Raw genomic sequence first — 26,805 nt, 5'->3', positions numbered from 1 at the left:
TTTTTTATTTCTTCATATATAAGTGTTTTTTTTCTCTTTCTTCCTTTTGAGATGTGTATAAAGGCATCCTTGTTTGATTGTGTCTACAAATGCTGTTTTATACAGGTTGACAAGCTAAAGACGTCAGTGGAGGATGAAATTCATTTTCTCAAGGGAAGAGTTTCAGAACTTGAAAGTGATCTTGTGTCGAAGTCCACAGAAGTTACATCTGCAGTTTCAAGGAAAGAAGAAGCTCTATCTTCTGCATTTGCTGAAATTGACCGTCTGAAGGAAGAAAATTTTGTAAAAATGTGAGCATTATTAAATGCATATGGAGGGTATTTACTGTGTTAGAGTCTATTTGTTTCTTGCACATGAGGGCACGCCTTAGTTCTAATTCTTATGATAGGTTGAGCAAAGTGAAGTGTTGTTTATTTAAAAATGTGAATGTAGGATGCATTGTATGATTTAATTGTTATTTGTAATAAATGCATCATTTTATTTTCTGATTGCATCTTATGTACTATTTCTATCAGCATTAAGCTTAGATGAGTTATTAATCATAGCAGATTCTTGCAATGGAAACAGGTCGTATTATTACATGTTTAAAAAAAATAGCTACGGATATAATCTATAGCTATAGCTACGGCTTTTGTCCGTAGCTATTGGTATCAATTGCTACAGATATTATTGGGAGCATCGGTATCTATTTCTACGGATGAAATCGATTTTGCTACGGATATGATCCGTAGCACGTCCGTCGCTATTGGTGGCATAGCTAAAGATATTGCTACGGATATAATCCGTAGCAATTGGTATCTATTACTACAGATATAATCCGTAACGATTGGTATATATTTCTACGGATATAATCCGTAGCTATTGGTATCTATTGTTACAGATATAATCCATAGCTAGAGATTTAGCTACTCCCCCAATAGCGACGGCCGTGCTACGGGCTATATCCGCAGCAAAAGTGCTTTAGCTACGGATTTTGGTCGTAGCCTTTGCCTGTTTTTCTTGTAATGATCTATTGCGCAGTCCATGTTTGCATGTATCTCTGATTTTTTGATTGAGAATTTATCATTTAAAATTGATGCTAGAGAAGGTCCATTTGAAGTAGACCGCCATCTGATTTCGGGTCTTATAGACATACCTATCAATGATGAGGGTATTCCTATTCATACTTTAGCTAAAAAACCCTCAGAATCAAAAAAATGGATGCTTACTAGAGATCTATATAACATGAATGTGCAATGGACTCAAAAAGGGAATGCGCTCCCCTCAAAGTATTTGTTACCCAGATACAAAGTTCTCCACAGAATCTATATTTCTAATTTGTATCCTCGTTCAGGTAACAAAACTGAACTGACTTCGTTTATGGTTCGGGTTTTGCATTCTGTTATCTCCGGTACTAAAGTTTGTCTTCCTTCATTGATATGTTATTCTATCATTCAGTTTCGTCTCCATCTAGGTCATAGTGATATTCCATTTGCCTATCTTATGACTGTGTTAGCTAATCACATGCTAGTTGCTATGCCAGTTAGAGAGGCTCCTGTTCATCATCTTATTTTTAACAATTCAAATATTAACAAGATAAAGTTGGAATTGGCTCCTGGCCAAGTGGATGTTGATGTTGGAGGAGCTGAAGCAAGGAATGAAGATGAAGCTGGCGATCTTCCTGATGATATTAATATGGATGATATTTTTGATGAAATTGAATCTGATTCTGCTAATGATCTTGACTATGAGCCATCTGATTTTGATGCTCGTCTTCGTGCTCTAGAGGAAAAGGTAGAGAACATGAATGTGGCCAATGGTTTACGATTTAAATATATGCGCAAGTATCTTAGGCGCTTAAACAAGGACCTTCATCAACTTGATCCTACCATACTTGCTCCTTCATCTAGATCTGATTAAGTGTTTTATCCTTTCGTCTGTATTAATTCTAATATTATTTTACCTTTGTTGGTGTGTGAACTTTGTTTTTCCTTCAGTTTGGTTGACTGACCTATGTTTGTGGAATTTGAACTAGTTATTGATATGTGCACTTTTAAATTGCTTTCTTATCTTGCCTAGTTATTTCCTTTATTACTCTCTTGTAATCCTTCTTTTTTAATTATTTTTTCTTCCTTTTTCATATTGTGACAAAAAGGGGGAGAAGATTTCAGACAGTTTGGATTGATTGGAATGGATATATGGATTGTAATGTTGGGGAAGTAGTATTAATTTTTACGATATATATGTGTGTGCTACTCAGGGGAAGTAAATAAGTAAGGAAGAATTTGTGCAAGGAAGAATTTGTGCTAGTTAATGACAACTGGTGCATGATTCTTTAACCAAGCTGTAACTGGTTCTCTTATATATGACTGGTGCATGATTCGTGCTTCTCTTATTTTCTATTAGAGTGTGTTTTGTCACAAATTTGACAAAGGGGGAGATTGTAAGTGTTATGGTTTCCTGCTCCTTTGGTTGTTAAATTTTGTGGTGCTAAAACCTCAATCTATGTCTTGTGTAGCTCATAGGTATATATGTTCAAGACAATACATCACCTCTCTAAACAATTTGCTTCAAGTTAAGAACAAAGAACTACTTCAAACCATTTTAAGAAATGCAAGTACAAGATACAACGAAAGAAGTGATCTTGTTCAAAGACTCAAGTTAGTGTACAACGCAAGATGAAGTGTAAATCAAGCTCTAGAAGATCTCAAGCTCAAGGTTACATCAAGTAGAAAGATCTCAAGCATCACAATCTTCAAAGGTCAACTATCATCTGAAGAAATGAAGTCTTAATGTTCACACCTCACTTAAGGTATAATTGACCTTAGATTGACCTTAGGGTAGGTCATTTTGTATACATAATTCAAATTGAATTATTTTATAGATGTTTGGTCTGTTCTAAGACTAGTCCTGAACTCTGTTCGACTAGTCTTAGCTCTGGCTCGACCAGTCCAAGAAATTCCTAGAGCAGTCCTAAGTTGTTGCAATTTTTTAAAATTTTTTAGTTGAGTTACGACCAGTCTTGGAGACTACTCGACCAGTCGTAGGAATAGTGTCGACTCGTTCTAGGACTAGTCGTGCACCTTTAACTCAAACTACAATGATCAAATCAGGTGCCTCACGACTAGTCGTATGATGTAAGACCCGCATCCTAGACCGTACCGTTCCGTGGACTTCCGCGATCTTCCTGGTCATATTCTGGCAACCTTCGACCCTTAACTGGTATTTGTGCGTGACCCTGACTCACACGTCGTCAACCTGAGTTGACTCAACCCGAGACTTGTACCCTTACGACTGCGCCGTCATCACGGTTCTGATGCTGCGTCTCGCATGCTGATCCGATACTCTGGCTAGGAGATGTGGGCCAGCGTTCGGTGCGAGAAAAACGCCGCGCGTGCGAATTACGAGAGAATCTCTACAATATGTCACATCAATCAATCAATCAATCAATCCCATCAAGGCAAGTACACTATCACCTCTCACCCATCCCCAAGCAACCCCAAAGTCAAAAGTTTCTTACACCACCCATACCTTTCTTACACAATCTACCGCAAAAGTTAAAAAGGCCTTACACACCCATCCCTCTCTCTCTCATCCATCACTCTATCACATCTCTCTCTTTACAACTCACTCACACTCTCTCTCTCTCTCTTTTCAAACTCACTCCCAAGCAACAATCCCAAGCCAAGAGAGGTGCTCATGTCCAAGCCCATCCCAAGAGAGAAAGTGATTTTTGTGGCCCACTTCCTACCCCCTCATCTCCCATCTCAACCATCCAAATTCCATCTCCTCCGTCGGGATTGAAGCTAAGGAGCAAAGGAAGCCAAGGGAGCAAGAAGAAAGTGGTGGGTGATCTTAGATTTTTTTTTTCATTCTTTTTTTGATTTAAGGGTCTATATATGTGGGACCCACCTTGATGTATGTTTGCATGCAAGAGGGGCCCATAGTGGCGGGGCCCCTCCACCCTCTCCGCTCTCTCTCTCTCTCTCCATTGTTTTTTTTTTGTTTATGATGGCCTATGGCCCACTTGATGCATGATCCACGCCATCCATTGATGTGGACCCCATTGTTTTCATGGCCAGGACATGCAATGGGCAAAACACCAAAAATCAGGCTAATCCAAAATAGGTGGGCCATGTGGGACCCCCCTTGATGAAGTGTTCATCCACACCATCTGTCCAGGGGCGCTGGACGCAAATAGAGGGTGTGGCTGACATTGAAGTGTCAACTGTCAGGGGGCGTGCTAATGGTGGAGTGTGCTGACAGTAGGGTCCATAGGACCCATCCACGTCCTCCACCCTATTAATGGACCACACCTTGATGTGTGTTTCATCCAAACCGTCCACCACCTCTAACGGTGGGGCCACTTCTAAGTGGGGCCCTCCTCCCAAATCCATAGCTCATTAACAGACTGAATGGAGGTACCTTGTTTCAACGGTGGGCCCCCATAGCTCACGTGGTAGACTGTGAAAGATGCCTCATTTCAACGCTGAGGTCTTGGTATCCTTCCCTAGTGGCGGTGACAACAGTGAAGTGGCAGCTGGTGTGGGGTCCATGGGACCCATCTACACCGTCCTTCCATTTAGATGGGCCCACTATCATGCGTGTGGGACCTCCACCATCCTTGGACGGTGGGACCCACCCCATGTGTGTGGCCTCCCTTAAATGCATGTGACCATCTAGGCCGTCCAAGGCCTGGACGTTGTAAATTTTTTTTACATATAATGTTAATATATTATACCATATTGATATAATATATAATATATAAATTATATAGTATATTATAATATACTATATCATTAAATTACATGTTGTGGTGGGCCCTACATGGGACCCACCTCTCTCCTTTAAATGCAGAAAAGCTACATGTACAGCAGCTGATTTTATATATATATATATATATATATATATATATATATATATATTACATGTGAGGGTGGGCCCTACATGGGACCCACCTCTGGCCCCCCTTTAATGTATGAAGCTGGTAGAAGCAACTACTATATGGTGTGTGTGTGTGTGTGTGTGTGTGTGTATATTATATTGTATATATAGGACAGTGGGCCCTACATGGGACCCACCTCTACCTCGTTTAGGTAGCAGCCAGCTGCCCTATTGCTGCAGTGCACGGCAGCAAGTGGACTCCACTGCCAGCTGTCGTACACGGCATCATGTTTCGTGGGTCTCACCTGTTCTATCCACGCCATCTATCTATGGGACCCACCATGAGGCATGTGTTGTATACGAACCATCCTAACCATTCTGAAGGATAATTTTGAGGCTTGAGACTAAAAATAAGACAGATCTAAGAGCAGGTGGACCACATTATAGGAAACAGTGGGTTTGAACGTCCACCATTAAACCTCTTGGGGCTACCAAGTTTGGACCAATGTGATGTTGTTTTCCTTTAAATCCAGGTCCTAGTAACCTTATGAATAAGCTAGGTAGAAAATGAACCCTATAATGGGGACCCATTAGAATTTAACCGTGGTAATCATTATTACCACGGTATGATGCAATATGGTCTAGTTGATCTTTTGATATGGTTTATTTTTTTATATAATACTCTACATGGATTTTCCAAAAATAGATGAGTTGGGCTCGGCCCATTTAAATCAGCCCATTGATTCGGCCCATTGGATTAGGCCCATTTGATTCAGCCCATTTAAATCGGCCCATCTGAGTTGGCCCATTTGATCGGCCCATTTGAATCGGCCCATTCGATCGGCCCGATGTGATGTATTTGAGGCCCATGAGCGAGGCCCAATGTGATGTATGTGTGGCTGCTGCATTGTGTATAAATTCCTTATGTAGGCCACTCCTTGGGAGCGATGTAGGTTAAATGTCCACATTGATGGGCAATGATGGTTAGATGTCCTCATTGTGACCTCCCCTTAGGCCTTGTTAGGCCCATTCTCTGTGCGGGTTAACCCAAATAAGTGGGCCCCATTCACCGTATGTGATTGATCGATTCCAATTGTGAGTATGTGGTAACATAGCATCATGATACATGACCATACACATCACTTGCATACTTTTGATGAGATGAGTGATTGATCATAGCACATGTCATTGGGCAGATTATTAGGGAGCACATGCCATTGGGCAGATTATTAGGGACTTCCTGGTAAGGGGAGTTGCCCACATGATCGTGTGATACGCGCATGTTTGTCGTATGACCGGATTGCGTGATTCATGCATCTTGCATTATGTGACATGTATACTGAACGCCTTAATGACATCAGGGTCGTAGCTGCCACAGGCGTATCGTGGTTGGCAAGATTGGATATCGAAAATTTTGTTCTACATGGGGTACTATAGATATCCCTAGGTGAAAGTCCTTAAACCCTTATGGTATCAGAAGGTTACTCCAATGTCTAGACCGAGTGGGTATAGGAGCGCCGAGTACCGATTACCAGATGGCCATGCTTTCCACTGTGTCGTGGTCGGTTGGAAGGGGGTGCTGCCCTACCCGCCCGAGAGGAGGAGGTAAAGCTAGGCTGAGTTTGACTAGCTCAAGGAATGGGTCCGCTATCGACGAGCCGAGCCCGATGTTGGCAGGCGAATTGTGAGGTCTCTTTCACAGACCTTATTGCGCGTGATGGGGTGGCAATCTGGTTGGAGTGTACTAGACCCCGATGATATTTTAAGGTTGAGCTGTATTGATATGTGGACTTAGATGAGGATTCGCATGCTTGAGTTTCATTTCGCACCGCATGGCCTTGGTACGTCTAATAACATTCATGTATTCATCAGCATATTCTACATTACTTTGATACTGTATAATTGTATTACTACCTTACGCACACACTAACACTACCCTCTAAGCTTTCCATAAGCTTATGCACGACCGTTGCGTGCAGGTGACGTTGGATCGCAGCAGCGTTAAGACATGAGCGCATATCAGATTAGCTTAGAGCTTTTGTCTATCATCATTGTATTTCACTTTATGCTCATTGTACTTGTAAAGTTTTTTATCATAATGGATTGTGATGGATTTTTTGGTTATTGTTTGTGAGTTATGCCTTTGGTTATGCTTATTATGAATCAAACTGATGTTGAAAATCCTCCTCGTAGCATCCCAAGATCGAAACCTGGTGAATGGGCGCTGGGAGCCGAGAATGGGGTACTACGGAAGCTGTCGGCGCTGGATTCGGTGATCGAGAATTTTGTGAGCCCGATTTTCGAGTTTGGGGCGTGATAGAAGTTGGTATCAGAGCATAAATTGGGAATAACTAAGAACAACATTACATATTTGTTATGAATGGCTAAGTCCTAAAGTTCGAATAGCTTAGCGATCTTTCGTTATAGACCCTTAACGTGTGTGCCTTCGAGTGTTTTTAAAGTTGATAGGCGCCTTCGCTCTTTCCTGTAGGACATGCCGTGGAGGAGAGTGACCCGATCGACTCCCGCACAACCACATGAGACCCCCGCACTACCACCAACGATTCCCGCTCCACCACAAGAGATTCCTACTGCTCAGCCTATAGATGTAGCTCCTCCACCAGAGACCGGTGCGGATCTGACTGTATCCATGAGTGCCTCCCGGCCCAGGTAAAGCAGGAGAGTGCGAGTACCCTTCTTCGAGAGTTTCGACGGCTCGATCTCCCGCATTTCTAGGGCGAGCCAGACCCGACCGTAGCTGAGAGATGGTGATCTGATGTGGAGAAGATATTTGATACGATGGGATGCACGACCGAGCGGCGAGTCCGATAAGCCCTATTTCTTCTCCATGGTGAGGCTGAGCACTGTTCACTCCCTAAGTATAGGGTTGTGATGTAGTAATAAAGTCGGTAAGACCGAGGTCGAATCCCAAGGGACTGATATCTGTACGTTGTCTGAAACTAACTAGAACTAAAACTAGAATGAGATGAAATCTAATTCGAGTTGTAATTTGAGTATAATAAGAGTGAAACACTAATCTAAAACTTAAGTAATTCAGAGGAAGGAAACTAGGGATTCAGAGGATCCACTTGTAGGGATCAGGGAGATCTTATGCCTGCATCAAGAATTATGGAATTTAAACTAAACTTACTTGATCTGGTTTTCAAAAGATGAAAGGTATATGAATTAGAATGGATTCCATCATCTAACCATGCCCAGGAGACAAAGCAAACAACAGGATTAAACTAATTACCAACCAATCAACAGTGCATGAAAGTTAGGAAGGGTACCATCATCCAACCATGCCCAGGAGACGATGGTGAACAACACGGCTTCTTGACGTCATAAACATTAAAAAGGGAAAAAGAAATATTCAAAGCCATTGCAGACCCATTGTAATTTCAGTCACAACAGACCATTAAAGACTAAGAAAAACATTCCTTTAATAATCAACACAAATCAAATTCAGTTTATGAATTTAAATTAAAAGCATGAAATAGTATCTCCCATCTCGCTACAGGCTTCACCTCTTAGCCCTAGCTAAGAGGTTTAGCCACACATAAATCTGATTAGGCTAAATCTCAAAAACATCATAAAACGTTATAGAAAAAAACTGACTTATTCTCTTTCTCTCCCTTGTAATGCATCCACGTCTGCCTCCTCAAGCCGTGCTCACGTCCAACCAAAACCGAGCTCCCCAATTTCCCCCTGCCTTTTCCTCCTTTTCACGTCCAGCCCAAGCCTTCTTTTAATAACATCTAGGAGATCCTAGGTCAGTCCTGACCCTCTTTACGCACTACACTTTGTAAAAGAGCTGGACACGCAGTCTCTGTTTTACGCAGTAACAACGCACAAACATCCTGCGTTTGAACTGAATCCAAGACGAATGGTCATCGATTCCGCGAATTCCAACTGCATAAGGTAAAAACCCTCCTATCCACCTTTTGAACGGTCTAGATAATCAATCTGATCTTGTATTTGATCACATAATGGCCCACAACGGCTGGTTTTCTCGGCGTACGGAGGCTGCGAAACGGTCTTGCGCTGGTATGATGGTGGGCCAATTTCTTGGTGTTTCTCGCTAGATCGGGTCCGTTCATTGGATTATACATGGAAAACCGGTCGAACATGACCATTTTTCATCTGTTTTTATGTGGCCCTCCTGAGCTTTTTAGACCGCCGTCTGAACTGCGTTTGGACGATGAAAAACTGATCATGCAGCTCTCTTCAAATTCGCTCTCCTAGGTCTACATTCGCTGGGTCATTGGAGACTACTGAACGGTTTAGATCATCGAACCGATCATGGCCACGAATGCAAGACGGCCCGGATCTTTCGGTCACGTGCGAACAGAGCTTTTGCTCTTCTTGCGCTGTGATGATGGTGGGCCCCAATTAGCTATCTTTTTGAGAAATCCAATCCGTCCATTATGATCCTCTCAAAAATCCATTAGGGAATGGATGGTTTTGGATTGATTTATGCATGGCCCACAGGAGTCTTCTCACCGGTTTTGACGGTTGAAATATGATATACGCTATCTCCTAAAATTCTGTCACCTAGGCTTTGGTAATAAGGCCTTTGAAATCTTAATGGACGGCCCGGATCTTCTAATTACATGATGAGTGGGGCCCACTAAGCAAACCCAAAGACGGACAGCGTTAACGCTGTTGGTTTAGAAGAGTTTGAGTTTTTGTCGGTCAGCGCCTGCTGACCGACTTTGAGTGCATGGGTGCACGGCTAGTGCACGTGCACACTGTGCACATGCAATGCACACGTGGGGCATCATGGTGTATGTACAAAATCTCCTCCGTCCATCTGATTCTTCATATGATTTAAGGCGTTGAGACCGAAGATGAGGTATATCCAGAGATCAGGTGGGCCCCAGATCAGTAAATTGTGGGCTGATCTGTCCGTTGGGCCACTTCCGCAGCAATCCAATGGATGATTTTTGATGTGTACGGTTAATTTGTGGGCCCCTGGCTATGTATGAAGTTTTGAGCTGAACGAATGGTGGGAACCCCATGATCTTACATTCTAGCTGACTTTCAGGCCACTTGAGTTTCAGATCCTCGATTTTCATGGATCCCTGGCATGTAACTCCATAGATCTTGGTCCCCTGGAGTCCGTCCCTTGCCTTGGTGCATTCTGAACGTTAAATCCGTGCTTTTAGCATCCCGATCCAGTCCCAGCTCGCAATTCCACCTTGCAACACAAACATGATTAAAATGGGTTATTAAACGGTACCATGTTCATAAATCCAGGCAATAACTGGGTCTGATATGCAATATTTGACCCTCAACACAACCCCCAACCAGATTTTGCTAGTCCCGAGCAAGGTATGCGGGAAAAAAAAATAAGTTGAGGATTACGAAACAATTCCTGTGAAACCGAGTGATATTTTGAAAAACCCAGATACGAGAATTCTAAGATTCATGAATGTTAGGTATTACTTTCTTCTAGACTCAAGTGCACGGTAACTTCATAATCAAGTTCAAAGTATTACTTCATCAATTAGAAAAATTCTAAACATTGAGTTCCATGAGTGTATAGTCTAATCTCGGCTTATCATCATTAACATTCACTTCTTTATTTCAAGATATCATTGATAACCAACAAGATAATTCATGATAACCAAAACTTAAACCAAAGCTTGCCTCACAGATCATCTTTTTCATCATTTTTTTTTTTTTAGCTTTTGATTTTTCTAGTAAAGGTAACGCCAAGGAGGGAAATCAAATCCTCACCTATAGGGAGCAAACCTAAGGTAAAGACTATACACCCAACTCCTTTTTCAAATATCATCCATGGGGAATCGAATCCTCACACATAGGGAGCAAACCTATGGTAAAGACTGTTCACCCAATCCATTCAATTTCCCCAGCTGGTTCCTTTCATGTTTAGCGATTACCAAGTCAATCCTTTAATATCGAACTGAAACCTTAATGTGCAAGCGAGATGTGTCCTGAGGATTCATGACTCAATCCATGTTTACAACTTCTAATAATGGATTAACAATTCAAACTTAGCTATGAAATCTAACAGATAACTGAATCCAAGAGTCATAAATCATGAATTTTGCAATTCCAAGTGTCCCAGATGGCCATCAAAATCACTCTGAATTCATACGAAAATCCAGAAAAATTTAAAATTTTCACAATTTTTGCTCAAGACCAAGAAAACACTGATTAGGAAACCTAATCTCCCACCCCCAACCTAAAATCTACATTGTCCTCAATGTAAAAGAAATGAGCATGCAATGCAGATGGGACAATAAAAATATAAGAGGAGTGATGGAAAGATAGTACCTGGACGAAAGAATCAAGAGGCTTTCCAAAGATATCTACGTAAGAGTGGGTCAGCACAAGAGAGAAACCAACAGAAGTAAAATAAAATAACAAAAATAAAATCCTACCAACACTACTTTCGCAGGTGCTCTTGATTGCATTTAGCATATGCAACAAGCCTTTAAACCCCTAGGTTGCCACCAGTGGACGAGTTGTAGTCTCGTGAGGGTTTGCAGTAATGTTACCCACAAACATTGAACTAACTAACTAGGAAAATGAAACAGAATGAAAAGCTGGGTTAGCTCCCAGGAGCGCTAAGTTTACCGTCTATCCTAAAACAACATAAAAGAAACTGTCCTAGTCCTATGAAAACAGGAAGCCTACCTATACCTCCATCAGACTAGGAGATCAATCCTGGTAAACAGGATCAGTCAGAGGTATGGACATGTCCTCTGAATCAAATTTCTCAACAAATGGCTTTAAGCGATGTCCATTTATTTTAAACTCCTTACCATTGTCAGGATCTCTTATCTCAACAGCCCCATGAGGATACGCAGTGACAACTATGTAAGGGCCGGTCCAACGAGATCGAAGCTTACCTGGAAAGAGATGTAATCGAGAATTATACAAAAGGACTTTCTGACCAGGTGTGAATGATTTTCGTAGAATACGTTGATCATGAAACGCCTTCATTCTGTCTTTGTAGATTCTCGAGTTCTCGTACGCATCATTCCGAATTTCTTTAAGTTCATTTAATTGAAGTTTATGTAGCGAGCCAGTGTTGTCCAGATTGAAATTCAGATTTTTAATCGCCCAGTACGCTTTATGTTCCAACTCCACAGGCAAGTGACAAGCTTTCCCATAGACAAGTCTAAAGGGAGATATTCCAATAGGGGTTTTAAAAGCAGTACGGTATGCCCATAAGGCATCGGTCAATCGGATTGACTAATCCTTACGATTAGGGTTAACCGTTTTCTCCAGGATATGTTTGATCTCCCTATTGGAAATCTCAGCTTGTCCACTTGTCTGTGGATGGTATGGGGTGCTCACCTTATGAGAGATACCGTATTTCTTCATTAAGCTCTCGAATGGTCTATTACAAAAGTGTGAGCCCCCATCACTAATGATGGCTCGAGGCGTCCTAAATCGCGAAAGGATGTTCTCTTTTAAGAATTTAATGACCATGCGATGGTCATTATTTCGGCACAGAATTGCTTCGACCCATTTAGTGACATAATCTACGGCGAGCAAAATATACAAATTTCCAAATGATTAGGGGAATGGTCCCATGAAATCAATGCCCCAGCAGTCAAATGCTTCTATGATAAGAATGGGATTCAAAGGCATCATATTTCGACGGGACAATGCTCCCAATTTCTGACAATGCTCACAAGCCTTGCAAAACTCATGAGTGTCCCTGAACATAGTGGGCCAATAAAAGCCACATTGTAAAATCTTGGCCGTGGTCTTTTTAGCAGAAAAGTGGCCACCACAGGCCTGTGAGTGACAGAAGGAGATGACATTCTGATGCTCATTGTCTAGCACACATCTCCTTAGGATCTGGTCTGTGCAATATTTAAACAAATATGGATCGTCCTAGAAAAAGTTGCGCACCTTGGTGAAAAATTTCTTCTTATCTTGCTCAGTCCAATGTGTCGGTATGGAACCTGTGGCAAGATAATTAGCAATATCAGCGAACCAAGGTGAATGGGAGACTCTGAACAGTTGTTCATTAGGGAACATATCATTGATATGAGTCGCCTCAAGGGAATCAGAGGTATTAAGGCGAGACAGATGATCGGCCACTACGTTCTCTACTCCCTTTTTATCTTTAATTTTCAAATCAAATTCTTGGAGTAGAAGGATCCATCGTATCAGGCGGGGCTTAGAATCATTCTTAGAAAGAAGATACTTAAGTGCCGCATGATCTGTGTAGATAATGATCTTGGATCCGATCAAGTAAGACCTAAATTTATCTAAAGCGAACACTACGACTAGGAGTTCCTTTTCCGTAGTCGAGTAGTTCACTTGGGCAGAATTTAAAGTTCTACTTGCGTAATGAATGACGTAGGGCCTCTTATCTTTTCTCTGGCCTAGAACCGCCCCAAGAGCATAATCAGAAGCGTCGCACATAAGCTCAAAAGGAAGGCTCCAATCGGGTGGCTGCATGATGGGTGCAGTGGTTAACATGCCCTTAAGCTTGGTGAAAGTTTCCTGGCATTGCTTAGTCCACTCGTATGGTGCATCCTTTTGCAAAAGATTACATAAGGGACAAGAGAGGAGACTAAAGTCCTTTATGAATCGTCTATAAAATCATGCGTGTCCTAAGAAGGATCGCACATCTCTAATGTTCTTAGGCGGAGGTAGGTTAGAGATAAGATCGATTTTTGCCTTATCCACCTCGATTCCTTTGGACGAGATAATATGTCCAAAGACAATTCCCTTATGAACCATGAAATGGCACTTCTCCCAATTAAGTACCAAGTTCTTTTCTTCACATCTTTTCAGCACACATTTAAGACTTTCCAAGCACTTGCTGAAAGATGGACCGTAAACAGAGAAATCGTCCATGAATACCTCCAGATATTGCCCAACCATATCAGAAAAGATACTAAGCATACATCCCTGAAAGGTGGCAGGGGCATTACATAGTCCGAATGGCATCCTTCAGTAGGCAAAGGTGCCGTAGGGGCATGTAAATGTGGTCTTTTCCTGATCTTCAGGGGCTATCTCTATCTGGTTATGGCCCGAATACCCGTCAAGGAAACAGTAATAGGAATGATCAGCTAACCTTTCCAGGATCTGATCAATGAATGGTAAAGGAAAGTGGTCTTTCCTCGTGACGGTATTCAACTTCCTGTAGTCAATGCACATTCTCCAACCAGTAGTGACTCTAGTTGGCACGAGTTCATTATTAGCATTAGCTACGATGGTGATTCCGGACTTCTTAGGGACCACTTGAGTTGGACTCACCCATTGACTATCAGATATAGGGTATATGATACCCATGTCCAATAGTTTAAGAACCTCGGCCTTAACCACTTCCTTCATGTTTGGATTTAGTCTACGTTGTGGTTGCCGAACGGTTTTTGCATTATCCTCAAGATATATGCGGTGAGTACAAATCAAGGGATCGATTCCCTTGAGGTCCGTTATCATCCATCCCAGGGCTCCTTTATGCTCAATGAGAGTAGATATGAGCATACTCTCCTGTTCTTTCTCCAAGTGGGCAGAGATCACCACCGGGTTTGTCTCATCTTGACCTAAATAGGCATATTTCAAATCAGAGGGCAAATGTTTTAGGTCAAGCTTCGGTGGCTTGAGATTAAATGGTAGAGGCACTACATCGGTTTGTGGCAATTCTTCAAATTGTGGCCTCCACCAGTTAACTTCAAGTACCGGTGCAGTATCAAGCAAGGCGCACGTCTCCCTAATCATGTCATCATCAAAATCATGGAAGTGGGCCAGGCATATCTTTAGATGGTCGGAGGATAAGGTCAGAGGTGTCGTATCTTCCACGAAAGAGTCAATCATGTTAATTCGTGGAAATCGTCATCATCCTCTGAGTTGCTGTCGTTATTGAAAAATATGTTTGACTCCAATGTCAAATTTCCAAAAGACATAGTCATGACACCATTCCTGCAATTGATAATTGCATTTGACGTGGCAAGGAATGGGCGACCAAGAATAACGGGAATCTGAGTGCTCATGTTATTGATGGGTTCGGTGTCCAGGATGATAAAATCTACAGGGTAGTAAAATCTATCGACCTGGACTAACACATCCTCAATTATCTCTCTTGGTACACGAACAGAGCGATCAGCAAGTTGTAGTGTGGTCAGGGTGGGTATTATCTCACCCAAATCTAACTGTTTGTATACCGAGTAGGGAATCAGATTTATGCTCGCTCCTAAGTCAAGAAGTACGTGATCAATTCGATGGTTCCCGATTACACATGATATGGTTGGGCTACCGGGATCCTTGAATTTCTGCAGCACGTCTTGCTTCAGGATGGCACTCACTTTCTCAGTCAAGAAGATTTTCTTTTGAATAATTTGTCATCTTTTGGTCGTGCATAAGTCTTTCAGAAATTTGGCATATGAAGGAATCTGTTTTACGACATCCAGTAAAGGAATATTAACTTTCACTTGTTTCAACACCTCCAGAGTATCCTGAGAGTTAGAAAGACGTTTTGGTACAACCAACCGTTGGGGGAACGGAGTAACTGGCTTCTCTAGAAGTTCTGGTTTTAATTTTTGTGGGGCATTACTAAATCCATCATTGTTGTCCTCTTCTGGTTCTTGAGGCTTTTCGGGCCTAACCAGAAGAGTTTTATCAATGAACTTTCCACTCTTAAGAGTGGTGATGGATTTAGCGTGCCCCATCTGATTTGAAGAGCTGGGATCACTAATCTTGTACCACGGTTTAGGGTTGGGGAGAGGTTGTGCAGGAAGTATCCCCTTTTCTATAACCATCATACGAGAATCTATCTTTTGCATAAAATCTGTAATTCCCCGCATTGCCTGAGTCAGCTCTTGTATGCAATTTTGAACCGGTTCCTCTTGAGGTTTCACTTGATTTGGATTTTGATTGAAGAAACCTTGAGGGGTAGCCATTTGTCCATTCCTCCAACTAAAGTTTGGATGATTTTTCCAACCAGGATTGTACGTATTGGAGTTAGGTCTAGTAAAAGGTCTTTGATAGTTGTTTACGGCATTAGCTTGTTCATTCAATACTCCTCGAAAGGGGGGTATTGTAGGATAATTTCTAGTTGTATGAATGTTGCAATCACAGATGCCGCAAACAATTTTATTAACCTTATCCTTCTTTCCTTCTATGGCTTCAACTTTCCTTATGAGCGTAGTCACTTTACACTTGAGATCATCCTCTTCTTTTAAGAGATATAATCCACCTTTCTCCTTTAATTGAGTCGGCCTAGACATGGTGTTTGATTTTGGGTAATAGTCCCAAGATTGTGTTTTTTCAGACAGACCGTCGAGGTAGTCCCATACCTTGTCGACATCTTTATTAATGAACTCTCCATTACACATTGTCTCAACCATTTGGCGCATGGAAGATGTCAGTCCATCGTAAAAGAAATTTGTAATACGCCACGTTTCAAATCCGTGTTGTGGGCATGAACTGATCAAATCTTTGAACCTTTCCCAACATTGGAAGAATGTTTCATCTTCCTTTTGGGCAAAGTTCATGATTACTTTTCTGAGGGTAATCATTTTATGATGTGGGAAGAATTTTTTTATGAATTCCCTCTGCATGTCGTTCCATGTGCCAATGGATCTAGGACGCAGTGAGTGTAACCACGTCTTAGCCTTCTCTTTTAAGGAAAAAGGAAAGAGTTTCAGCCTGATTGTATCCTCAGATACATTAGGAAAATATAATGTAGCTATAATCTCATCGAACTCTTTCAAATGTAAATATGGACTTTCTGATTCAAGTTCATGGAATTTAGGAAGGAGTTGGATAACTCCTAGCTTGATGTCCATTTGTCCTGTGTTTTCAAGGAAAATCATGCATGAGGGCGTACTCACTCCCGCCGGTTGTAGATAATCTCGTAAAGTACGAGGCGGGGGTGCCTGATGCACCTCATTCTCATCTTGGGTATCCTCTACCCTGGGTGAAAGTAGAGGAGGTTGGTCTTCAGCCATAACTTCAATTAACTCAGGGGACTTCGAGTGGTGTCTAGTCCTGCGATGGATAGTCAACCCCTCAACCAATCCTCCTTCAGTCAAGAGACGTCGAGTGTTGTCACGGGCCCACTTGGGCATGAAACACTTGCAGCCCTCAATCAAATTCAAATGAAAAGAAAATCTAGAAAGAAAGAGAGAGTTGGAAAGAAATTACCAACTTGAAGTCCCTAAGTTAAAGACCTGCAAAAGAAAACAAACAAGTCAGTTTCTAAAAGAAGAAAAGTCTAAACTAGAAAGTAAATTACTAAAAGAGAACTGAAAAATAGAAAGTAGAGAGAAAGCTTACCGAATTAGAAATTTCTACCTTAAAAGCCTACATAATAAGAAAGTTATTTTCTAAATAGGAAAGTACCAGAATTAGAGAGTTTCTAAAAATGAAGGAAAGATGAGTTAGTTTCTAAAATTAGAAAGAATCTCTAAAGAGGGAAATAACTAACCTAGTTTCTAAAAACAAAAGAGGAAGGTTTCTAAAAATAAACTAGTTCCTAAAAATAGAAAAATACTAGAAAATAGAAAATTTCTAAAATTAAAAGAAAGCTTAGAATAAGAAAATTTCTAAAACTCAAACAATAATTCTAAAAATAGAAAAAGAAGAGGAATTAGAAAGGGATTACCAATTTAGAAGTTATTTCCAGATCCTACAAAACAGGAAAACAGGTTAGTTTCTAAAAATAAAATAAAAACCTTTAACCTAAAGTTAGTAAAATCCTAATCTTAACCTAATTCTAAAACTAATTAATTTCAGAAAAACGTAGCCGTCAATCCCCGACAACGGCACCAAAAACTTGTTCACTCCCCACGTGTAGGGTTGTGATGTAGTAATAAACTCGGTAAGACCGAGGTCGAATCCCAAGGGACTGATATCTGTACGTTGTCTGAAACTAACTAGAACTAAAACTAGAATGAGATGAAATCTAATTCGAGTTGTAATTTGAGTAATAAGAGTGAAATACTAATCTAAAACTTAAGTAATTCAGAGGAAGGAAACTAGGGATTTAGAGGATCCACTTGTAGGGATTAGGGAGATCTTATGTCTGCATCAAGAATTATGGAATTTAAACTGAACTTACTTGATCTGGTTTTCAAGAGATGAAAGGTATATGAATTAGAATGGATTCCATCATCTAACCATGCCCAGGAGACAAAGCAAACAACAGAATTAAACTAATTACCAATCAATCAACAGTGCATGAAAGTTAGGAAGGGTACCATCATCCAACCATGCCCAGGAGACGATGGTGAACAACACGGCTTCCTGACGTCATAAACATCAAAAAGGGAAAAAGAAATATTCAAAGCCATTGCAGACCCATTGTAATTTCAGTCACAACAGACCATTAAAGACTAAGAAAAACATTCCTTTAATAATCAACACAAATCAAATTCAGTTCATGAATTTAAATTAAAAGCATGAAATAGTATCTCCCATCTCGCTACAGGCTTCACCTCTTAGCCCTAGCTAAGAGGTTTAGCCACACATAAATCTGATTAGGCTAAATCTCAAAAACATCATAAAACGTTAAAGAAAAAAACTGACTTATTCTCTTTCTCTCCCTTGTAATGCATCCACGTTTGCCTCCTCAAGCCGTGCTCACGTCCAACCAAAATCGAGCTCCCCAATTTCCCCCTGCCTTTTCCTCCTTTTCACGTCCAGCCCAAGCCTTCTTTTAATAACATCTAGGAGATCCTAGGTCGGTCCTGACCCTCTCTACGCACTACACTTTGTAAAAGAGCTGGACACGCAGTCTTTGTTTTACGCAGCAACAACGCACAAACATCCTGCGTTTGAACTGAATTCGAGACGAATGGTCATCCATTCCGCGAATTCCAACTGCATAAGAAAGGTAAAAACCCTCCTATCCACCTTTTGAATGGTCTGGATAATCAATCTGATCTTGTATTTGATCACATAATGGCCCACAATGGCTGGTTTTCTCGACGTGCGGAGGCTGCAAAACGGTCTTGCGCTGGTATGATGGTGGGTCAATTTCTTGGTGTTTCTCGCGAGATCGGGTCCATTTATTGGATTGTACAAGGAAAACCAGTCGAACATGACCATTTTTCATCTGTTTTTATGTGGCCCTCCTGAGCTTTTTAGACCGCCGTCCGAACTGCGTTTGGACGATGAAAAACTGATCATGCAGCTCTCTTCAAAATCACTCTCCTAGGTCTACATTCGCTGGGTCGTTGGAGACTACTGAACAGTTTAGATCATCGAACCGATCATGGCCACGAATGTAAGACGGCCCGGATCTTTTGGTCACGTGCGAACAGAGCTTTCGGTCTTCTTGCGCTGTGATGATGGTGGGCCCCAATTAGCTATCTTTTTGAGAAATTCAATCCGTCCATTATGATCCTCTCGAAAATCCATTAGGGAATAGATGGTTTTGGATTGATTTATGCGTGGCCCACAGGAGTCTTCTCACTGCCATCCATCTTCCATTTTGACAGTTGAAATATGATATATGCTATCTCCTAAAATTCTGTCACCTAGGCCTTGGTAATAAGGCCTTCGAAATCTTAATGGACGGCCCGGATCTTCTAATTACATGATGAGTGGGGCCCACTAAGCAAACTCAAAGACGGACAGCGTTAACGCTGTTGCGTTTTTAAAGAGTTTGTGTTTTTGTCGGTCAGCGCCTGCTGACCGACTTTGAGTGCATGGGTGCACGGCTGGTGCACGTGCACACTGTGCACATGCAATGCACACGTGGGGTCCATCATGGTGTATGTACAAAATCTCCTCCGTCCATCTGGTTCTTCATATGATTTAAGGTGTTGAGACCGAAGATGAGGTATATCCAGAGATCAGGTGGGCCCCAGATCAGTAAATTGTGGGCTGATCTGTCCGTTGGGCCACTTCCACAGCGATCCAATGGATGATTTTTGATGTGTACGGTTAATTTGTGGGCCCCTGGCCATGTATGAAGTTTTGAGCTGAACGGATGGTGAGAACCCCATGATCTTGCATTCTAGCTGACTTTCAGGCCGCTTGAGTTTCAGATCCTCGATTTTCGTGGATCCCTGACATGTAACTCCATAGATCTTGGTCCCCTGGAGTCCGTCCCTTACCTTGGTGCATTCTGAACGTTAAATCCATGCTTTTAGCATCCTGATCCAGTCCCAGCTCGCAATTCCACCTTGCAACACAAACATGATTAAAATGGGTTATTAAACGGTACCATGTTCATAAATCCATGCAATAACTGGGTCTGATATGCAATATGTGACCCTCAACAAGCACTAGTGGACATCAGTCTCCCGAGTAGTAGGCACCGATTTTGTATGGACCTGGGAGGACTTTGTTGATCAGTTTGACCGATAGTACTTTCCTGATCACATTCGACGACAGCGGGCGTTGGAGTTCGAGGCCTTGGTACAGGGTGATATGACAGTGGCTCAGTACGCAGCTTGTTTTGTAGCACTGTCTAAATTTGCACCGTACTTGGTAGATGATGAGGAGCGAAGAGCTCGCCGCTTCGAGGACGACTTACGTTATGATCTTCTAGGCCGTGTTATTAGGCATGAGCTCCCGACTTTCAAGGGAGTGGTACGGAAGACCCAGATTTTTTTGGTTGAGTGGGCTGGTTCTCAGTCTGATCACGATCAGAGGCGAGACCGGGAGAGGTAGGCTTCTTCAAGTGATTCTTAGCTGGGTCGACCACAGCGGAGGCGCACAGGTCACCCAGCCTTCCGAGCGCCAGCAGCACCTCCAACACCACCTCCGAGGTAGTTCACCGACCCTTGTTTTAAGTGCAGTGCAACGGGGCACCGTATGTGGGAGTGTCCCCGCCCTCACCAGCAGCCGAGAGGTCCATAGCAGCCTTCACCACAGCCACAGCAGAGACCCTCACAGCGGCAACAACAGCAGCCCCCACCACCGAGGCCACCTCAGTAGTAGCATCAGCACCGGCCTCCGAGGTCGCAGAAGCAGAGGTAGCAGTTTCGACTGCCTCAGCAACAGTAGCAGCAGCAGCATGCTCAAAGGGGACAGACACCTCCCCAGTCGGCTCAGGTTAGGTTTTATACTGCTCAGCAGGACCCGTAGTCGTCGAGAGTATACTTTTAGTATCTGCATACATTGCACATGTGTTGGTTGATTCTAGTACATCGCATTCTTTTATGGTCGAGAGTTTTTGCCGATCGACTGGTTTACCGTTGGAGTCTGCTCGTGAGGGCTTACCAGTATCGACTCCCTTGGGAAAGACTGCAGTGTTGGGTCGACTTTACTCGTCTTGCCCCATTCTGGTTAGGGACTCTTTTTGCCTGCCGATCTGTTTGCATTGCCAATGTTCGAGTTTGACGTCATCCTGGGCATGGATTGGCTTACCGAGTACCACGCCATATTAGATTGCTCCACGAGAACAGTCACGTTTTGTAAACCCGGCTTGCCACAATTTCAGTTCATTGCTAACCAGCGAGGAGAGCCATTGTCTTGTATGATGTCGTGTGCCATAGAGGAGCCCATAGTGGCGAGCATCGACCAGTTGTCTGTGGTTTGCAATTATCCTGACGTATTCCAGGAGATTCCGGCATTACTGCCTCACTGACTCACCGAGTTTCATATTGATCTCGTGCCCGGTACTGTGCCTATTTCGAAGGCCCCGTACCGTATAGCACCATTGGAGTTGCGGGAGCTGCAGAAGCAGTTGGACAAGTTACACGAGTTGGGCTTTATCCGTCCAAGTAGTTCACCATGTGGAGCACCGGTACTCTTCATGAAGAAGAAGGATGACTCGTTGAGGCTCTGCGTAGACTACCGCGAGCTCAATAAGGTCACGATCAAGAACAAGTATCTGCTCCCAAGGATTGATGATTTGTTCAATCGGTTGCAGGGTGCACAGTTCTTTTCAAAGATTGACCTGCATTCCGGTTATCATCAGATTCAGGTCTGAGAGGAGGACATTCTGAAGACGGCTTTCAGGACGCGTTACGGTCATTTTGAGTTCCAGGTCATGTCCTTCGGACTACTAATGCACTCGCAGTGTTCATCTAGTTGATGAACGAGGTCTTTCGTCCTTATCTTGATCAGTTTATTGTAGTCTTCATCAACGATATTCTGATTTATTCGAGGACCCATGAGGAGCATGAGCAGCATCTGGAGGTTACATTGCAGACCCTCCGTGCACACCAACTATTTGCGAAGCTAGAGAATTACGAGTTATGACAGGAGGAGGTGAAGTTCCTCGGTCATGTAGTGACGAGGGAGGGCGTCGCAGTGGACCCCTTGAAGGTTGAGGTAGTGTGTCAGTAGGGCCAGCCCACGACCGCGTCTGATATCCGCAGTTTCCTTAGTTTAGTGGGCTATTATAGACGTTTCATTGAGGGCTTCTCCCGTATTACAGCCTTGCTGACCAGGTTGACTTGGAAGGGTGCAGAGTGTATTTGGAGCAATGCCTGTGAGTGAGCATTTATGGAGTTGAAGGACCGCCTCACGTTCGCTCCTATCATCACTCTTTCCTCTGGGAGTGATGGATTTATTGTATTTACCGATGCCTCGCATATTGGTTTAGGTGTTATTCTGATGGAGCATGGGAGACCAGTGCCCTTCACATCTTGTCAGCTCAAGGTCCATGAGCTGAATTACCCCATGTATGATTTAGAGTTGGCTGCAGTTATCTTCGCACTGAAGGTGTGGAGGAACTATCTCTATGGGGTTAGATTCAAGCTCTTCTCGCAGTCTGAGTTGAATATAAGGTAGAGGCACTGGATGGAGCTCCTGAAGGACTATGATTTCGATCTCCAATACCACCCGGGTAAGGCGAACGTGGTGGCAGATGCCCTCAGTCATCAGCCACGCGGCCTGGTGGCGCATATGATGATTTGGGAGTGGCGAATGCTTGAGAATATAGCAAAGTATGACTTCGAGTTTGGTCTGTAGTCTTCTATCGTACAGTTATCAAGCCTGTCTATTCAACCCTCCCTTGTCGTGAGGGTAATCGAGGCTCAGTAGACAGATGAGTCATTACAGGATTACTGAGCAGAGGCAGCATCTGAGAGTCAGGTAGATTGGCAAATTGGTTCTGACGGTAGACTTCACTTTAAAGGTCAATTATGTGTCTCGGATATTCTTGAGTTACACAGAGATCTTATGACCGAGGCACATCGATTGCAGTTTTCTATCCACCCTGGCTTGACGAAGATGTATCGTAACATGAGGCGACAATATTTTTGAGCGGGGATGAAGCGCAAAATCGCCAGTTTTGTGGCCGAGTGTGACACGTGCCAGCGTGTCAAGGCCGATCATCAGAGACCCCATGGTATATTGTAGTGTTGAGTGTTCCGATGTGGAAGTGGGAGCACATGTCGACAGATTTCATTATGGGCTTACCGAGGACTCAGCACGGTCATGACGCCATCTGGGTTGTCGTTGATCGTCTGACGAAGTCGGCGCATTTTCTTTCGATCTGTGCGACTTGGCCTTTGGACCGGCTCGCGAGATTATTCATCGAGGATATTGTGAGACTACATGACATTCTAGTCTCGATCATTTCTAACCAAGACCCGCGGTTCACGTCTCAATTTTAGGAGAGCTTTTAGAGAGCGATGGGGACTGATTTGCAGCTCAGCACCGCGTACCATCCGCAAACTGATGGCCAGACCGACAGGGTCAACCATATCCTTGAGGATATGCTTCGGGCCTACGTGATTGATTTCGGGGGTAGCTGGGATGAGCATATACGATTGGCTGAGTTTGCATATAATAACAGTTATCAAGCGACCATCGGCATGACTCCTTTTGAGGCACTATATAGCAGACCATGCAGATCACCGAGTTGTTGGACCGAGGTTGAAGAGCACCATCTCCTAGGTCTCAAGCTTGTGCGGGAGACATCAGAGGCTATTGATATCATCAGCCAGAGGATGCGCATAACTCAGAGCCAGCAGAAGAGTTTTGCTGATCGTCAGCATCATCCCTTGCAGTTTGATGTAGGGGATCATGTGTATCTCAAGGTCTCGCCCATGAAGGGCGTAGTTTGATTTAGAGCAAAGGGCAAGCTTGTCCCGAGATTCATAGGACCTTTTGAGATCATTGGGCGCGTTGGCGTCGTGGCCTATCGGCTTGCCTTGCCATCTCAGTTATCTAGCGTCCACAACGCTTTTCATGTCTCTATGTTGAAGAAGTGTGGGTCAGACATCGTTCCTATTATTGATTGACATCCGTTAGAGGTCCGTGAGGACGCTTCCTATATTGAGTAGTCGGTTCGTATCCTTGATCGGAAGGAGCAGGTCCTCCGTTGGTGAAGGTTAAGTGGGGTCACCATTCTGTTGAGGAGGCTTCTTAGGAGAGTGAGACCTAGATTTGAGAGTGCTATCCCCATATCTTTGATGATTGATTATGTGTTGTATTTTCTATATTATCTCTGATGTTATATGATGATGATTATGTTTCCTATTCCTCATGAGTTATGCCTATTTGCGATGATTGTGTAAATTTCGAGGATGAAATTTTTATTAGGAGGGGAGAGCTGTAAGACTCGCATCCTAGACCATACCGTGTCGTGGACTTCCGCAGTCTTCTCGGTCAAATTCTGGAAACCTTCGACTCTTAACCGGTATTTGCGCGTGACCCTGAGTCACACGCCGTCAACCTGAATTGACTCAACCCGAGACTTGTACCCTTGCGACTGTGTCGATGCCGCAGTTCCGATGTCACTCTCGCGCGCCAATCCGATACTCTAGCCAAGAGATGTGGGCTCGCGTTCGGTATGAGAAAAACGCCGCCCATACGAATTCTGAGAGAATCTCTACATTATGTCACATAAATCAATCAATCAATCAATCCCATCATGTCAAGTACATGTCAAGTACACCATCACCTCACACCCATCCCCAAGCAACCCCAAAGTCAAAAGTTTCTTACACCACCCATACCTTTCTTACACAATCTACCACAAAAGTCAAAAAGGCCTTACACCCATCCCTCTCTCTCCCATCCATCACTCTATCACATCTCTCTCTTTACAACTCACTCTCTCTCTCTTTCAAACTCACTCCCAAGCACCAATCCCAAGCCAAGAGAGGTGCTCACGTCCAAGCCCTTCCCAAGAGAGAAAGTGATTTTTTGTGGCCCACTTCCTACCCCCTCATCTCTCATCTCAACCATCCAAACTCCATCTCCTCTGTTGGAATCGATGCTAAGGAGCAAAGGAAGCCAAGGGAGCCAGAAGAAAGCTGTGGGTGATCTTAGATTTTGTTTTTCATTGTTTTTTTTTATTTAAGGGTCCATATACGTGGGACCCACCTTAATGTATGTTTGTATGCAAGAGGGGCCCATAGTGGTGGGGGCCCTCCACCCTCTCCATTCTCTCTCTCTCTCTCTCTCTCTCTCTCTCTCTCTCTCTCCCCCCATTATTTTTTGTATATGATGGCCTATGGCCCACTTGATGCATGATCCACGCCATCCATTGATGTGGACCCCACTGTTTTCATGGCCGGTAGTGCCATGGGCAAACACCAAAAATCAGGCTAATCCAAAACAGGTGGGCCATGTGGGACCCACCTTGATGAAGTGTTCGCCCACACTGTCCGTCCAGGGGCACTGGACGCAAATGGAGGGTGTGGTTGACATTGAAGTGTCAACTGTCAGGGGGAATGCCAACAGTGGAGTGTGCTGATAGTAGGGTCCATAAGACCCATCCACGTCTTCCACCCTGTTAATGGACCACACCTTGATGTGTGTTTCATCCAAACCATCCACCACCTCTAACGGTGGGGCCACGTCCAGGTGGGGCCCTCCTCCCAAATCCATAGCTCACTGGCAGACTGAATGGAGGGACCTCATTTCAACGATGGGCCCCCATAGCTCACGTGGTAGACTATGAAAGATACCTCATTTCAACGCTGAGGTCTTAGCATCCATCCCTAGTGGCGGTGACAACAGTGAAGTGTCAGTAGGCATGGGGTCCATGGGACCCATCTACACCGTTCTTCCATTTAGATGGGCCCACCATCATGCGTGTGGGACCTCCACCATCCCTGGACGGTGGGACCCACCCCACGTGTAGGGCCTCCCTTAAATGCATGTGACCGTCCAGGCCGTCCAGGGCCTGGATGTTGTTATTTATATATATATATATATATATATATATATATATATATATATATATATATATAATGTTAATATATTATACCATATGCTATATCATTAAATTGTATGTTGTGGTGGGCCCAACATGGGACCCACTTCTCTCCTTTAAATGAAGAGAAGATACAAAATTAAGCTTGATTATATATATACATAAATATATATATATATATATATATATATATATATATATATGCTACATATGAGGGTGGGCCCTACGTGGGACCACCTCTACCCCCCCTTTAATGCATTTAATGTATGAAGCTGCGTAACAGCAGCTACTATATGGTATATATATACATATTATATTGTATATATAGGACGGTAGGCCCTACACGGGACCCACCTCTGCCTCGTTTAGGTAGCAGCCAGCTGCCCTATTGCTGCTGTGCACGACAACAAGTGGACCCCACTGCCAGCTGTCGTACAAGGCATCAAGTTTCGTGGGTCTCACCTGTTCCATCCACGCCGTCTATCTATGGGACCCACCATGAGGCATGTGTTGTATACGAACCATCCCAACCATTCCGAAGGATAATTTTGAAGCTTGAGACTAAAAACAAGACAAATATAGGATCAGGTGGACCACATTATAGGAAACAGTGGGTTTGAAGGTCCACCATTAAACCTCTTGGGGCTACCGAGTTTGGACCAATATGATGTTGTTTTCCTCTAAATCCAGGTCCTGGTAACCTTATGAATAGGCTGGGTAGAAAATAAACCCTATAATGGGGACCCACTAGAATTTAACCGTGGAAATCATTATTACCACGGTCAGATACAATATGGTCCAGTTGATCTTTTAATATGATTTATTTTTTTAATATAATACTCTATATGGATTTTCTAAAAATAGATGAGTTG

General features: G+C 43.2%; 1 non-coding gene across 1 annotated transcript; it reads left to right on the top strand.

The window, feature by feature from the left end:
- Nucleotides 1–16,266: 16,266 nt before the first annotated feature.
- On the top strand, nt 16,267–16,373 carry LOC131254665 (small nucleolar RNA R71). The gene has a single exon (XR_009175787.1). It is a non-coding gene; the product is annotated as a small nucleolar RNA R71 (small nucleolar RNA).
- Nucleotides 16,374–26,805: the final 10,432 nt, after the last annotated feature.

This window comes from Magnolia sinica, chromosome 8 (assembly GCF_029962835.1).
Source record: "Magnolia sinica isolate HGM2019 chromosome 8, MsV1, whole genome shotgun sequence".
Taxonomy (NCBI): Eukaryota; Viridiplantae; Streptophyta; class Magnoliopsida; order Magnoliales; family Magnoliaceae; genus Magnolia; species Magnolia sinica.
Note: the sequence above shows the minus strand (reverse complement) of the source record. Positions and strands in the feature narration are given on the sequence as shown.